At 42.1% G+C, this 13,506-nt stretch overlaps 1 non-coding gene across 1 annotated transcript; it reads right to left on the bottom strand.

Moving 5' to 3' along the window:
• Positions 1-8,212: 8,212 nt before the first annotated feature.
• LOC116756245 lies at positions 8,213-8,319 on the bottom strand. Its single transcript, XR_004350609.1, has one exon. It is a non-coding gene; the product is annotated as a U6 spliceosomal RNA (small nuclear RNA).
• Between the last annotated feature and the right edge of the window lie 5,187 nt (positions 8,320-13,506).

The following is a 13,506-nucleotide window of genomic DNA, read 5'->3' as shown; positions in this document are numbered from 1 at the left end:
GCCGCAGAGCGGCTGGGCCCGTGAGCCATGGCCGCTGAGCCTGCGCGTCCAGAGCCTGTGCTCCGCAAATGGGAGAAGGCCACAACAGTGAGAGGCCCGTGTACCGCAAAAAAAAACAAACAAACAAAAAAGAAATAATGAAGGGAAAGAAAGCTAACATGTGCAACACGGGTTAAATCCACATGTCCTTCGAGAGTGTGTTTATGCGTACCATCCTGACTGCCCTGTGATCTTTATCAAGTGTAATCATCAACTTCTAATCAATTAACTTTTAAATTATTATTTTTGTATTACATGTTTTTCTCCCAGTTTTGAGATATAATTGACATACAGCACTGAATAAGTTTAAGGTATAATAATGTGATTTACGTATATCGTGAAAGTGATCATCACGATAAGTTTAGCGAAACTGTCCATCGTCTCATACAGGTACCAAATTAAAGAAACAGACACATCTTTTTTTCTTGTGATGAGGACTTCTTCGGATTTAACAGCTTTAATGTATAACATACAACAGTGATAATTATATTTATCAAGCTGCACATTACATCCTTAGTACTTATTTATCTTATAACTGGAAGTTCGTATCTTTCGACTGCCTCCATCTGATCCCCCCCCGCCGCCCCCTCGAACTTTTCATTTAAATCACTCCGGAGGACCTTCTGATTCTTCATACTTGTTAAATAAACCTCGAGAGGCAGCAGCCTGAAACCATGGCCACAGCCACCCCATTACCCATACCTATGACAGGGCATCTGTTGCTCAAACCATAGGGGATGAACGGGTTTGCTGAAGGTTCTGAACGCAGTGTGGTGGGCCAGTGAATTTCAAGAGTCTGCTGGAGCCATTACTGTGGCTATAAGGACATGTTGGTGAAAAATATAGGACTAGTACTGCGTAGTGTTTCAATTGTGGTTAAACTACTACATCCATGCCACTTCTCGATTTCATCTAGGACGTAAAGTTGTGGGCCAGGGTTTATTTGCGTGGCTGCCATCAGGGGAATCTTCTCTCTGATCCTTTCTGGACGAAAAGAGTGTTTCTTTTGGCTGTTGGTGATTATTTAGTCAAGTCAGCTGGGGCACTTTGAGGAAATGTTGGCTTTCTTCGTTACCTTTGGAAAAGGCTCAAAATAGATTGGTATACTCTGTGAACTCCCAATGACCACATTTTCCTTTTATTTACAAAGAGGAGTTGCAAGGACAAAACTGATTCAGTGCAGTTAACCACGTAACTAACATCATGGCGTGAGCAATATTTGTTATAGACAGAGGTCCTACATGTAAGGCTTTTAAAGGCTTATAAATGTTGAGAAATAAAAAACTGAATTGGGTATATATTTTCTTTTTCTTTTCCATTATAGTTTATCACAGGATATTGAATACAGTTCCCTGTGCTATACAGTAGGACCTTGTTGTTTATCCATCCCATACACAATAGTTTGCATCTGCTAATCCCAAATTCCCAATCCCAAGTATACTTGGGTATATCTTTTAGACACCAAATATACATTTAGTGAATAACCGGTTTAGAAAACCCACCAATTGTCCTCTTACCTTCCTATCTGACATCTGTCAGGAAAGGATAGACATTTTAACATAAACCCGGCAGCCACCATTTCCTAACACGTTTCTGAACCTATTGTTGGTCTATAGAATTCCTGCTCTTAAAAGAAGTCCAACTTTCTAAGCCTTGTTCTGCTAGTTGCTTGGCTTTGACATACCCAGTTTTGCTAAAAGGGAATAGTCCTCCTTCCTGTTACTTATAGGGATGTTGTAAAGTCAAATATGGGAATAATAGATGAGAACTCGCTCTGAAAACATTAGAAGATGCAACACAAATACAACTTGAGTTTGTTCTCAGTTTTCTGGGCTTTGTACTATCACCCATTCTGCTTAGCCATTTAACAAATAGAAACCTAAGAAGGGGTTCATTCTGCTTCTTGAACAGGGCTGTGCACTTTACATGGGAAAAAATTGGGAGAAGTTGGAAAGGGAAGTCGCTGAGGTGGAGCAGGGTGTCTTTGCCATCCTCCCAGATGAAGGGCTCCCAGTGGGTCTCACCTTCATAGAACCACTGCCTCCAAACGCCACTGACTCAGAGCTCCTGCCGGGGCAGCAGAAGGATGTGGCGTGTGTGCAGACTCCACTCTGCAGGGCTGTCTGAGGACCTGGTTCTCCAAGCTTCAGGGCTCCTTGAGACAGATCAATTTCTCCCTCCCAACCAGTTCTACTGTCTTTGCTCCTTCACAGGTTTTGGTTTTGAGAGCAACTCCCCAACAGAACTCTTGCTCATGAATCTTAGAGTCTCATGGTCTGTTACTCTGAGAACCCAGCCCATAACCGTTGGCAGTGGGAGCGGTCCCAGGAAGCAGTCCTTGAAAAATCACCAGCTGGCAGGCTGGCAGTGAGGGCCACAGCATTGGTGGCAGGTGAGTATGGAGAGGCACTGTCATGTTGCAGTTATGCACTTGCTAAAACCTTTACTGGTAGCGAAATATAAGAAAATAATGGGAGAAAATGATAGTGGTGGGTGAAATAACTCAGGCCTTTGAGATGAGCCAGTGTCTTATTCTGCTCAGGCTGCTGTCACACAGTACCATAGAGTGGGTGATTTAAACAGCAGACATTTATTTTTCACAGCTCTGGAGGCTGGAATGTCCAAGATCAAGGTGCTGGCAAATTCGTTTCTTGGTGGGCCCTGTTCCTGGTGTGCAGATGGCTGCCTTTTGCTGTGTCCTCCACACGGCAGGGGAGAGTACTCCTGGGTCTCTTCTTACAAGGGCACTAATCCCATCATGGGGGCTCCACCCTCATGACCTCATCTAAACCCAAGTACTTCCCAAAGGCCTCATCCTCAAATACCATCATGCTGGGGGGGGGAGGGGGTTAGGGCTTCAATGTATAAATTTAGGGGGGAGGGACACAGACATTCAGTCCAATAACAACTGGGGTAGTAGTAATTATAAGTTTTACAAAATTGCATCACTATTGCTGGGTGCAATGGATGCCTCACAGTGTGGAATCCAGGAGCCTCCCTGGTAGCATGTAAAGAGACACTCATATTCTGTAGATCAAAGACAGAAAAGGCCAAGGAGCAGCCTGGCACTGAACTATGAGTTCCATAGCTCCAGATGTCAAGGGTCCTGATCAGGAAGAATGGGACCCTGAGAGATTGGATGGTGCCATCTACACTTGAACGTCTGAATTCCCAGAGGCCCTTGAACATCCTAAGCCTAGAGAAGCAGCCACTCCTTCCTGTTAAAGGCTGGCACCTTCCATCTGCTTGAAGACAATGCACAGGTCTCAGTCCTTCCAGGAAGCATACACCCCTCTCAGGACCTAACCCCACCTCTGCTCCTAGCCATCAGGCCAATAAGTAAGGTCAGGGAAGTGCTGGGCCCGCTAAGAGAGGAAATGGACTGTGCCCCGAAGGAGCTGCAGGACCCAGGTACCATGTGCTAGCAAGAGCCAGGAGAGTTTATATGAGGATGGGTTCTGAGGACACTGGATCAAGGTGGGTGGGACACAAAGTAGGATAGAGTTTGTGGATTTGAAGGCACACAGCAGTATTTAGTACCTTGGCAAGGACCCAGGGACCCTGGGACTCTGGGATCATGGGAGATACCACTAACACACTTAGGATGGTTTGGGGCAGTTCTGGAAGACAGAATCAAAAGCTTCAGTGAAGAGGGCATGCCACGTAAGGCTGGAAAACTCACCAGCCCACCATGTGCCCTGGGAGGACCTGGAAAGCATGCTGTTCATCAAAGCAATGAGAAATGAGCTGGCTGAGCTGGCGAGAGGGGTGCCAGCATCACTGAGACTTTCTACTGGTCAGGGCAAATGGCAGGAGTTGCTGTTAGGTGACTGGGCTTCCGTAGCAATGGGGAGGAAAAGATCCTTCAGTAGTAGGGGCCAAATGGGGCACTTAGCCATCAGAGGTACATGGAAGCAAAATCACAGTGGCAGCCAGGGGACCCGACCCAGGGGGATGACAGAGATAACGAAGAGAACATGGAGTTATGTCAATGAGCCAAAGAGGACCCCTGCATATTGCCACTAAGTTGTTCACTTCTTCATAACATGCTGAGACCAATAGCTCAAAAGCCCACGAGGGTCAAGCTCAAATTTTTAAATTTAAAGCATCCAATTGCTTTAAATATAGCCCCAATAGATTTTTAGCTACTTAGAGCCTGCTTGGCATACCCTGCAAAACATATGTACCCCACGTCTGCTAGCCATAGAGAAGACAAATCCTGGGGCTATACAACACTGGGGGCCACAGCTGCCCTTTGGAGCTCTCCTGACCCAGAGACTCCCTGCCGTGCTGGGAGGGAGTGACTGAGTGACATCCCCCAGACACCTAAGCCCCCTCTGGTTCCCTTCTCCCCTGTGAGGTCTCTTGCCTTCCTCCCCTCTGAATGGTGTCCCCTGGCTCTGGAAGGTCTCCTGCTGTGAGGGGCACCCCCCCCCCCCCGCCCCGCCCCGCCTATCCAAGCACTGCCCAAAGCAAGCTCGTTGTGAGCTACTGTCCCCTTGCGGTCATAACTTTTTCTTGCTCAGCCCCCAAATCCCTCAACTGGCAACCAGAGGGCCAAGACAGATGAGCAGCCAACAGGGGTATCACTCAGTCTGTAGAATAAATAGGAAGCAAGGAAGGGTGGTCAGGAGGTTGAGGGCAGCCATCTGGATAAAGGTCATGATCCCATGTCCCGTTTCCAGACCTGAGCAGTTTTCAGACCTGGAACCCACTGAATGAAGTAGAGGAAGGGAACTCAGAAGAATGGGCCCTACAACACCGTGGCAAGTCTGTAATCATTGCCAATGTCCTTCTCCAAATGGATCTAGGGCCATTTATTTCAGTATTTGTTCCCTGGGGCAAGGTGACAATTCAGACATTAGGGAGGACTGTTGGACACATATTCCAAGTTGACATTGATACCTGGGCACCCAAAGTGTCATCATGCCCCCACCCTGTTAGAGAGAGGGCATAAGGGAGCCTGGTAATGTACGGAGCTCTGTCCTGGGTCGTTGGACCCATTGGAGTGGGAATGAAGAATGAAGATCTCTGTTACATGCTAACACACATCAGACAGCATCTACCAGGAAAGAGGTACTTAACAACCAAGCAAACAATGACTCAGTCAGTTGTCATCAGCCAAGCCCTGACACTACAATGCTGGGACAAGGAGCACACGAACAGCACAGCCATGGTGGCAGAAATGTAGGGGGTCCACTCACAAAGACTGACCACTGTCACTGCCCAATGTCCAGCCTGCCAGCAATAGACCAATGCTGAGCCTCTGGATAGACACCTACCACTTGGTGTAAAGTGCCCTGTGATTCATCTTGACTAAGATGGACACATAATTGGGACGTGGGTTTGCCTTTCCTGCTTGCAGTGCTGGAGCCCACACAACTCTGTTTACACAGTGTTGCTCCACCAACGTGGGATCCTGCGAAACAACCCATCAGACCGGGGGACCCACTTTCTAACGAGGGAGGGGACGCAGTGGGCACGTGAGCAGGGGACCAATTGGCCCAATCATATATTTACCACCCAGAAACAGCTGCCCTGATAGAATAATTGATGTGCCAGCTTCCAGATGATATCTTATGAAGATGGGGTACCATTTTCCAGGATTTAGCATACTCCCTTAACGGATGCTATTATGTGGTACTGTGTTCCCAACAGACAGAACACAGAAGGCTGAGAAACATGGTAGGGAAGTAGAAGTAGCCTCGTTTTCTTCATTCTCGGTGACCCACTTAGGGAACTTAGGCTTCTTTTCCTTGACACTGTAAGTGCCTAGAGGTCCTGGTCTCCAGAAGGGGAATATTTTCACCACAGAACTTTAAACTTTAAGCTGTGGCTATTGCTTGGCCATTTGGGGCTCCTTGTGCTAAGAGACCAGCAGCCGAATAAAGGGGTCACCATCCTGCCTGCGGTAATTGACCCTGATCACTGGGAGAAGGGGGGTTGCTGTTACACAAGGGGAGCACGGAGGGATGTGTTTGGCTCACAAGTGATCCAATGGGGGAATCTCTTGGTACCCAATTCTGATGGCAAACGGAAACATCCAACAGCCACAGCCTGAGAGAGGTATGGTCACTGGAGACTCAAACTTCTCATGGATGAGGGTCTAAGTCACCCTGACCAGCTGGAAGTGCTATTTGAGAGCAAGGGGAATCTAGAATTGGGTAGTAGAGGAAGATGATGAGTATCAGCTGTGGCTGTGGGTCCAGCTGCAGCTTGTTTGACTGAATCCCCTCTGAACTTCCCAGATGGGGGTGAACTTACTCTCTGAAGGAGGCGATTGAGTAGCACCAGGGGTAGACAGCAGTGGCCACCGTGGTGAGCTATCCAGACCCTGCTTTAGGCCCTAGCACACCCTAGCAATTGGGCCTGTTGGCTGGTGAAGATCCACAGCTACATCCCTGGGAGGGAATTGACCTTTATGCAAGAAAGCTGCCTCTCCCAAGGTCATACCACCTTCCCATGGTTAGCATATATCCCTTAACCAGATGATGCTGGAGTAAAAAGGCACAGGTTCCTTGCCTTGATCTGGGATATCTCTGAAGGGCCATCTCAGCTTCAAAGTTCCCTGTGGCTCATCAAGGTTAACTTCTCCCTCTGCCCAATCTTAGTTCTCTCACTCCACCTCATTCACTGTTGACAAGAGCATTCTTCAATCACTTTCCTACATCCCAGTCTCCATCTCAAAGTTGGTTTCCCAGCACATTATTTTCTCTCTCATTCTTCCACCCTTCTCTTTTTCCTCTTTCTTTCTCCTCTTTCTTCCCCATTTCTGCTATGCGTAGAGTGACCGTATATCCCTGTTTGCTGGGAAGAGTCTTATTTTACTCCTGGTAATCTGGTGACTCATCTGGTCAGTGTCCCCTTTAATTCTCAAAAGGGTCCTGATTTAGACTGTACGTTATATGATCAGAATTCACTGAATTCATCTCTTCTTCATCATACACATATTCTTTACACTTATATTTTACTAGGTGCTGGGAATACAGACATGAGTAAGAGATTCCAGTCCTCTGAGCCCAGCCTCCAAATTCCTATTGAAATTGCCAAAAGAATATTGTAATAAAAAGACACATTATAGCTGGAAACCAGAGAAAGGTGTCATTCTCACATTATAAACTTCAAGGGATTTCTCCAAGACATATTACAGGTGAGACTGGATTGAGGGAAGGGTCTGCGGCGACAGGTGTTTCCTATGCATTCCTTTCACTCATTTTCTTCAGATGAAAAATTACCTGGGGACCAGTGGAAGTCACCCCACCAGTGTGCCCTAAATCAGAGCAGCAGGGACTGGAGGTGACATGGGGGACCTCCCAATTCTATCTGTGCCCCAGAACCATGCACTGGACATAGCAAAATTCTCAGGGGAGGGGACCTCTTCAGCACTCATAACAGTCATCTGTTTGGGGCTGTATCCTAAACATGGTGTGGGCACCTAAGGAGGGCAGAGGGGCCCCTAAATTAAAGGTCGCTGCCCCAGTTAACATGGTTCGTCATAACAAACATGAAAACAAAACTCTCAGACATAAGAATGAGGTTCTTTAGTACAGTGGCCTCCAGCTATAGCTGCCTTCCTATTCTCCATAGACCACTGGAGCTTAAATTGAGAAAAGTAAAATGTACAATTGTTCTAAGAGTTTCTCTTCTTTCTTCACTGAGTCCTGGAGGAGCTGAACAAAGTCCATACAAGACACCATCTCGACTCCTGTTATCTGAAAGCATAACAAAAATAGCTGAAATGTATCATTATGACATCTTACAGATGGGAAAACTGAAGCTCAGAAATGTGAAGCAGCTTGCCTAGGATCCTTAACTTGACACCCCTTTGTCAGAAGAGCAATCACTGGCTATGTAAAGTCTTTAGACATTTAAAGAGAATTTGTAGTTAAAGAGAGAGGGAAAGAAGAGAGAGCGAGAAATCTGATGAACCAGTGTAGAATCACTGGAAAAATGACACTTTTAAATGACTGTCATCCACAATGAGAGTAGAGAATGTACTGGAAGCTAACACTTAATGTCAACATTGTGTGAAATGATTCTAAACAACCCTTGGGGATTATTATCAAACAGAACTGTAATAGAGGCAGTGATATCACTGTAAAAATGATAATATTCACATATAATTTCCAGAAAAATTACTCAAAGAAATACTTTGGTCAACTGGGAAATGTATCTAAATGAAGAGCTGAAGACTGTATCAACTGTTCTCCTTGTGCAGGGGCCATGCTAATTTTCTCTGTATCATTGCAATTTTAGTATATGTGCTGCCAAAGTGAACACTGTACCAACTGTCGTTAAAGCAACTTTTCTGGAAAAAATTATTACAAGTCCATGTCAAAGTTGTATACCAAATTTGCCACGAGGGGATAGTGTCCTGAGCTAGTCACTTCAAAGACTTTTCTGTTGGCAGGAAAACTGATAGAAAATGGACAGTGGTATAATACAGCGGTGCCAGTTAATATTATCAGATTCCTCTCAAGATGCACAACTTCTCAGAGGGTGCTCATGATCTCAGTAAAGGCTATCCAAAAGTTGCTCAAGAATGCTAATTATTTCCCAGAAGGAATTGTAATTACATCACATTCATAAAAGAAGTTCTGTCCCAAACCTAATTTGGGACAATTTTCTTTCTTACCATGTTACAATGTAACCATCACATTTTTGTGGTTCACTTAAGGGAGAAAACAAAATCTAGACCACATTGCAAGTTAAACTCAAGAGAGATTATAGAATGGAGGCACGGACTGAGAAAATACAAGAAATGTTTAACAAAGATCTAGAAGAACTAAAGAACAAACAAACAGAGATGAACAACACAATAACTGAAATGAAAAATACACTAGAAGGAATCAATAACAGAATAACTGAGGCAGAAGAACGAATAAGTGAGCTGGAAGACAAAATGGTGGAAATAACTGCTGAGGAGCAGAATAAAGAAAAAAGAATGAAAAGAATTGAAGACAATCTCAGAGACCTCTGGAACAACACTAAATGCACCAACATTTGAATTATATGGGTCCCAGAAGAAGAAGAAAAAAGAAAGGGTCTGAGAAAATATTTGAAGAGATTATAGTCAAAAACTTCTCTAACATGGGAAAGGAAATAGTCACCCAAATCCAGGAAGCACAGAGTCCCATACAGGATAAACCCTAGGAAAAACACACCAAGACACATATTAATCAAACTAACAAAAATTAAATTCAAAGAAAAAATATTAAAAGCAGCAAGGGAAAAACAAAAAATAGCATACAAAGGAATCATCATAAGGTTATCAGCTGATTTTTCATCAGAAACTCTGCAGACAAGAAGAGAGTGGCAGGATATACTTAAAGTGATGAAAGAGAAAAACCTGCAACCAAGATTACTCTACTCAGCAAGGATCTCATTCAGATTTGATGGAGAAATCAAAAGCTTTTCAGACAAGCAAAAGCTAAGAGAATTCAGCACCACCAAACCAGCTTTACAACAAATGCTAAAGAAACTTCTCTAGGCGGGAAACACAAGAGAAGAAAAAGACCCACAAAAACAAACCCAAAACAATTAAGAAAATGGTAGTAGGAACATACATATTGATAATAACTTTGAATGTAAATGGATTAAATGCCCCAACCAAAAGACGCAGACTGGCTGAATGGATACAAAAACAAGACCCATATATATGCTGTCTACAAGAGACCCACTTCAGACCTAGGGACACATACAGACTGAAAGTGAAGGGATGGAAAAAGATATTCCATGAAAATGGGATTCAAAAGAAGCTGGAGTAGCAATATTCATATCAGATAAAACAGACTTTAAAATAAAGACTATTACAAGAGATAAGGAGGGACACTACATAATGATCAAGGGATCAATACAAGAAGAAGATATAACAATTATAAATGTTTATGCATGCAACATAGGAGCACCTCAATACATAAGGCAAATTGCTAACGACCAATGAAAGGAGATATCAACAGTAACACAATAAGAGTAGGGGATTTTAACACCCCACTTGCACCAATGGACAGATCATCCAAACAGAAAATTTATAAGGAAACACAAGCTTTAAATGACACAATAGACCAGATAGATTTAATTGATATTTATAGGACATTCCACCCAAAAGTGGCAGAATATATTTTCTTCTCAAGTGCACATGGAACAATCTCCAGGATAGATCACATCTTGGGTCACAAACCAAGCCTCGGAAAATTTAAGTCGTATCAAACATCTTTTCTGACCACATCGCTATGAGATTGGAAATCAATTACAGGGAAAAAAAACTGTAAAAAACACAAATACATCGAGGCTAAACAGTGTGCTACGAAATAACCAAGAGATCACTGAAGAAATCAAAGAAGAAATAAAAAAATACATTGAAACAAATGACAACGAAAACACGACAACCCAAAACCTATGGGATGCAGCAAAAACAGTTCTAGAGGGAAGTTTATAGCAATTCAATCTCACCTCACAAAACAAGAAAAATCTCAAATAAACAATCTAACCCTACACTTAAAACAACTAGAGAAAGAAGAACAAAGAAAACCTGAAGTCCGTAGAAGGAAAGAAATCATAAAGATCAGAGCAGATATAAATGAAATAGAAATGAAGAAAACAATAGCAAAGATCAATAAAACTAAAAGCTGGTTCTTTGAGAAGATGAACAAAATTGATAAACCCTTAGCCACACTCATCAAGAAAAAAAGGCAAAGGATGCAAATCAATAAAATTAGAAATGAAAAAGGAGAAATCACAACTGACACCGCAGAAATACAAATGATTAAAAGAGACTACTACAAACAACTATATGCCAATAAAATGGACAACCACAAAGAAATGAACAAATTCTCGGAAAGGTACAATTTTCCAAGACTGAACCAGGAAGAATTAGAAAATATAAACAGACCTATCACAAGTAATGAAATTGAAACTATACTTAAAAATCTTCCAATAAACGGAAGTCCAGGACAAGACGGCTTCACAGGCGAATTCTATCAAACATTTAGAGAATAGCCAACATCGATCTTTCTCAAACTCTTCCAAAAAATTGCAGAGGGAGAAACACTCCCAAATTCATTCTATGAAGTGACCATCACCCTGATACCAAAACTAGAAAAAGATATCACAAAAAAAGAAAATTATAGACCAATATCACTGATTAACAAAGATGCAAAAATCCTCAACAAAATACTAGCAAACAGAATCCAACAACACATTAAAAGGATCATACACCATGATCAAGTAGGATCTATCCCAGGGATGCAAGAATTCTTCAATATATGCAAATCAATCAATGTGATACACCACATTAACCAATTAAGAAATAAAAATCATATGATCATTTCAATAGATGCAGAAAAAGCTTTTGACAAAATTCAACACCCATTTATGATAAAAACTCTCCAGAAAATGGGCATAGAGGGAACCTACCTCAACATAATAAAGGCCATATATGACAAACCTACAGCAAACATCATACTCAATGGTGAAAAACTGAAAGCATTTCCACTAAGATCAGGAACAAGACAAGGATGTCTACTCTCACCACTCTTATTCAACATAGTTTTGGAAATCCTAGCCACAGCAATCAGAGAAGAAAAAGAAATACAAATTGGAAAAGAAGAAGTAAAACTGTCACTGTTTGAAGATGACATGATACTATACATAGAAAATCCTAAAGATGCCAGAAAACTACTAGAACTAATCAATGAATTTGGTAAGTTTACAGGATACAAAATTAATGCACAGAAGTCTCTGGCATTCGTATACAGCAACAACAAACTATCAGAAAGAGAAATTAAGGAAACAATCCCATTTACCATTGCAACAAAAAGAATAAGATACCTAGGAATAAACCTGCCTAAGGAGGCAAAATACTTGTACTCAGAAAACTATAAAACACTGATGAAAGAAATCAAAGATGACATAAACAGATGGAGAAATATATCATGTTCTCGGATTGGAAGAATCAATATTGTGAAAATGACTACCCCAAAGCAATCTACAGATTCAATGCAATCCCTATCAAAGTACCAATGGCATTCTTCACAGAATTAGAACAAAAATTTTTACAATTTGTATGGAAACACAAAAGACCCCAAATAGCCACAGCAATCTTGAGAAAGAAAAACGGAGTTGGAGGAATCATGCTCTCCAACTTTAAACTACACCACAAAGCTACAGTAATCAAGACAATATGGTACTGGCACAAAAACATAAATATAGATCAATGGTACAGGAGAGAATGTCTAGAGATAAACCCAGGCACATATGGTCACTAATTTACAACAAAGGATGAAAGAACATACAATGGAGAAAAGACAGCCTCTTCAATAAGTGGTGCTGGGAAAACTGGACAGCTACATGTAAAAGAATGAAATTAGAACACTACTTAACACCATACACAAAATAAACTCCAAATGGATTAAAGACCTAAATGTAAAACCAGACACTATAAAACTCTTAGAGGAAAACATAGGAAAAACACTCTTAGACATAAACCACAGCAAGATCTTTTTTGACCCACCTCCTAGAGTAATGGAAATAAAAACAAAAATAAACAAATGGGACTTAAAAGCTTTTGCACAGCAAAGGAAACCATAAATAAGGCACAAAGACAGCCTTCAGAATGGGAGAAAATATTTGCAAATGAAACAACAGAGAAAGGATTAATCTCCAAAATATACAAACAGCTCTTGGAGCTCAATATAAACAAAAAACAAACGATCCAGTTAAAAAATGGGCGAAGACCTAAATAGACATTTAACCAAGGAAGACATACAGATGGCCAAGAGGCACATGAAAAGGTGCTCAACATCACTCATTATTAGAGAAATTCCAATCAAAACTACAATGAAGTATCACCTCACACCAGTTAGAATGGGCATCATCAGAAAATCTACAAACAACAAATGCTGGAGAGGGTGTGGAGAAAAGGGAACCCTCTTGCACTGTTGGTGGGAACGTAAATTGATACAGCCCCTATGGAGAACAGTATGGAGGTTCCTTAAAAAACTAAAAATAGAACTACCATATGACCCAGCAATCCCACTACTGGGCATATAACCTGAGAAAAGCATAATTCAAAAAGAGACATGTACCACATTGTTCATGGCAGCATTATTTACAATAGCCAAGACTTGGAACCAACCTAAATGTCCATTGACAGATGAATGGATAAAGAAGGTGTGGCATATATATACAATGGAATCTTACTCAGCCATAAAAAGAAACGAAATTGACTTATCTGTAGTGAGGTGGATGGACCTAGAGATTGCCAGACAGAGTGAAGTAAGTCAGAAAGAGAAAAACAAATATCGTATACTAACGCATGTATATGGAATCTAAAAAGAAAAAAAGGTACTGATGAACCTAGTGGCAGGGCAGGAATAAAGATGTAGGCATAGAGAATGGACTTGAGGACACGGGGTGGGAGGGGGAAGCTGGGGTGAAGTGAGAGTAGCATCAACATATATACACTAC

Source organism: Phocoena sinus, chromosome 6 (assembly GCF_008692025.1).
Source record: "Phocoena sinus isolate mPhoSin1 chromosome 6, mPhoSin1.pri, whole genome shotgun sequence".
Lineage (NCBI taxonomy): Eukaryota > Metazoa > Chordata > Mammalia > Artiodactyla > Phocoenidae > Phocoena > Phocoena sinus.
This window is presented reverse-complemented; position numbering and strand designations above follow the sequence as displayed.